Source organism: Mesitornis unicolor, unplaced genomic scaffold (assembly GCF_000695765.1).
Source record: "Mesitornis unicolor isolate BGI_N332 unplaced genomic scaffold, ASM69576v1 scaffold18874, whole genome shotgun sequence".
NCBI classification, from domain to species: Eukaryota; Metazoa; Chordata; class Aves; order Mesitornithiformes; family Mesitornithidae; genus Mesitornis; species Mesitornis unicolor.
In genome coordinates, this window is record NW_010178402.1 from 8,723 (window position 1) to 12,442 (window position 3,720).

Genomic DNA, 3,720 nt, shown 5'->3' on the forward strand with positions numbered 1-3,720 from the left:
CCCCCCAGCCTCTGTACCTGGTTATCTCAAGACTGCTGAAGAACTTGATCATAGCACACCAGCTCTAGCTGAAAACCAAAGAGAAGGGTTGGACTAGATGATCCTTGTGGTCCCTTCCAACCTGGTATTCTATGATAATGAACTCTTACCACTTAGTTCCCGTGAAATAGAGTGGTGTAGTCCTTACAAAATCGCACTTTTCCTCAACAGAAAACTGACCCTAAAACTCTGTCCCAGTAAAACCAGGACCAAGAGCAAGCAAGGCAGCACATGGAGAGCGTTTCAGAGCTGCTGCCACCCCTCTCCTGCGCCTCATCGGTGCTGGTGGTTGTGTCCAGCAGCTGAAAATAAGCTGTGGGATGGAGGGGAGGTGGTGAAGGGGAGCTGCCAAGCAGAACTATTTATATGGGGTGAGTCAGGCCTCTGCCCAAATCCAGCTGGATGCTGGCGAGCTGCAGCCCAGGAGCAACCTGCGAAGGACGTGGCCTTGTGGCAGAGGCTCTGTCTGAGCAGGGCGTTCACAGCAAGGCTCAGGCCTGTCCTGGTCATTCCCCAGCATGGACTGTGCCTCTCCCTTCAGCTCTGCCACACGACACTTGCCGCAGCCAGACGAGGAGCAGCTGGATCAGTGGAGCTCCTCTCGGCACATGAGGCCCTGGTGCCAGCGCAACCCGAGCCCGAGTGGCCCAGGACACCAGAACAGACGCTCAGAGCCCCTGGAGTGCCGGGATCTGCTGGTCCAGAACGCGCTCTTCACTGGAGACCTGGAGATGGTGCAGAAGTACTTCACCAAGGGCACAGCCGTCAATCTCATCATTGAGTCCAGGGGCGATGAGCTGCGCTGGACCAGCAGGAAATTTGGTGGGTGTGCAGGACTGGGACACGGGGGATGGAAAGTGCCCAGGATGGGACCACAGAGAGAGCATGGACACCTGAGAAAAGCAATGAGAGAAATCCCCAGTGGTGGAATAGGGACTCGGGAAGGGAGGCTTTTGGATGAGGAAGGAGGACACACAGCAGCAGGCTTTGGTGGCCAGGAGCAGATCTGCTGGGCAGTGGTGAGAACAGAGCCCTTGGAAGGGGCTGACTGGAGAGGAGCATCATCAGGGCTGTCCTGTTGGAGATCGCTGGGATAGGTGTGAAATGTGGAGGGTGCTTGGGTGAGGAGGCATCGGGTGGCATGAGGACGTCTTGCCTTACGTCTGGAGTTGGGTCTGTTAATCCAGTTCATTAGGAACTGGAGGCTGTGACATGGGAACAGCAGAGGCCTTGGCAGTGCCTTTGGGCAGGCTTGGCCCATGTCCTGAGGCATTAGGGACAGCCTCATGGGCAGCTGCTCAGGGCTGAGACGCAGCTGCTCCACGTCTCCCGCTGCTGTGGTGAGATCTGGGTGTGCACAGAGCCATTGCAACCCCTGCTCTGAACACCGGCCTCGAGAAGCTGCAGGGAGGGTTAAGGGTGATCGGCTGGAGGGGGCTTTGCTCCAAAGAAAAGCATTTGGTGTTTTACTTTCACACGCAAGCTGTTCTGTGAGGTGGGTTGGGCAAGGGGAGCAGAACTCGGGTCTACCAGAGCAATGGTGGAGGCCCAGGTGCACCGTGTGGGTACCACGTGTGCTTCCACCCCCGGTCTCTTTTGCTTCCCTTCTCATCAGTGTTTCTGTCAGCTTTCCAGTAAGGGCACGGCTGCTGTGTTAGGGAGAGGGGTGCATTGCAGTCTGACCATCAGCAGCGTGGTGCGGGAGGCTCCCACAGTTTAGGATGGGGAGCATGGGGTGTGGAGGGGCCGTGATCACACCCTGCTTCTCACAGAAGCCCCGTGCCAGCCTGGACAAGCAGTTGATGAAGGTGCTTCCCAGCAGCGTGGGCTCTTCTCCAGCGTCCCAGCACAAAGCTGTGGAGCAGACTGGGGAAGCGTGACAGTGCTGGGTGTTCTGTGGGCATCCACAGCAGCAGGAGGCAAACGGGGTGGGCTTGCAGAGGCTGCTGCTTCTTGTGGGTGGTGAGGGTTTATTCACCCAGTTCTGAGATTTGTGTGAGGTTTTGAATTGTTACAGCCTGCTTAGGAATAAAAATACAGAAGGTATTAGTGTAACTGAGATGCTTTGTCACTGTATAGTAAATATATAGCATTAATTGCACACTGACTCCTGTCTTGTGCTGGGCTGATGAGCACTTGACCTGCAAGCCCAGATTTGTGCCCCTAAGACAACGGAACAGCTGACGGCAAACAACTTCACACAGAAATGGCTCTTACCATTCCCAGACCTGAAAAACCCAACCAACCGAGGTCATTCATCAAGCACAGACCAAAAACACACAGCCAAATTTGTCAGATAAGGGCATAGAACAAAATCTAAACCCTTCCTGCCACCTAAGGCTTGAGTTGTTTATCTTACACCTTACCTGGCCAGCGACCTCAGGAACAGATTGTAGGGATCTGGTCTTCCCCAGGTCGTCCCTGTTGGTGTTTTGAGAGGCCCAGAGGAGGGGTGAATTGTGTGGAGTTCCTGACACCAACTCGGCCTCCTGCCTCCCTGGCGATGCTTTTGTGATGGGGAACCTTAGGCTCTTGTGGGATACCTGCGTATATCATAGAATAGTTTGGTTGGAAAAGACCTTTAAGATCAAGTTCCACCATACCTTTGAGGAAACAGAGGATCCCACCAGGTGAGAGGGTGACGTGCTTCTCTTTCTACCCTTCCATGCACTATTCTTTGGCTAAACGAGGTGGTGAAGTCTGCACAGACAGCGTGCTGGAGTCTGTCAGTACAGAACTTGGTCATTTATTTTCATTACTGAGAAGGGTAAATTCCCCATCCTACGCTCTTCTCTGGTGCCCCAGGTAATTGTTGCTTGGTGGGCTATTGGGGTCAATTAACTTGTTTTTAGCCGCAGGATCTGGATCGTTCCATGACACAGAATTAAACTAAACACTGCCCATCTTCATGCAGTGCGTTTTGGTCAGACCACATCACACACGATGCTGATGCAGTGTGAGTGCTGTGCTGTAACTGCCATGGGGACAGGGTGGGTTTGTACAGCGACAGGGGAAAATGCCATCTGGGGTGAGAGGACAGCAGAGAGGAGCCCTGAGTGAAGGCAAAGGGAGAGCTAAAACCCTGCAGGAGCTCTCTGTGAGGCTGCATTTCAAAAGGTAGGAAGGGGTCTGAAGGATAATTACCTCCTGTGTTTTTATTCACTTGCAATGCACTGTTTCCCATCCTCTTACCTATTTGTACCTGTCCTTTGGCTTTAAGCTCTGATTAAGAAAAATTTTGCTGTGGCTTGTTTAGAAACCTGTCCGAGGGCTGGGGAGGAGCCAGCAGAGGGGTGTGCGGTGCTGGAGATGTGCAGGGAGCCCCGGGCTGGGCAAAGGGGGCGGCTGGGGCATGGGGCTGAGGTCAGGGCAGCACCGGCTGGGCATGGGGCTGTGTCCCTCTCCACATTCCCAGCAATGCTGTGTCTCCATTTCTGCCTTTCCAGCCCTCCTGTCCTGTCCCGGGGCTTTCCCTTCGCAGCAGTGGCTGCAGTGGTGCTGCTGCCCCAGGGGAACGTCCCTGTCAGCCCCTTGGCCCAAACGCTGGTCACAAGGGTGCCCAGAATAGAGCAGCTGAGACCTGAGCTGCACGGGCCGGGGCCAAGCCGCGTTGTGACGCGTCCGCCCTCCCCTGCGTCCCGAGCACGGGCACTGCTGGGGCTGCACCCAGGCTCTGAGCCC

The 3,720-nt window shown here is 55.0% G+C and overlaps 1 pseudogene; it reads left to right on the forward strand.

The window, feature by feature from the left end:
- Positions 1-557: 557 nt before the first annotated feature.
- The window catches only part of LOC104539032, a 6,417-nt pseudogene continuing 3,254 nt past the window's right edge, over positions 558-3,720 (forward strand).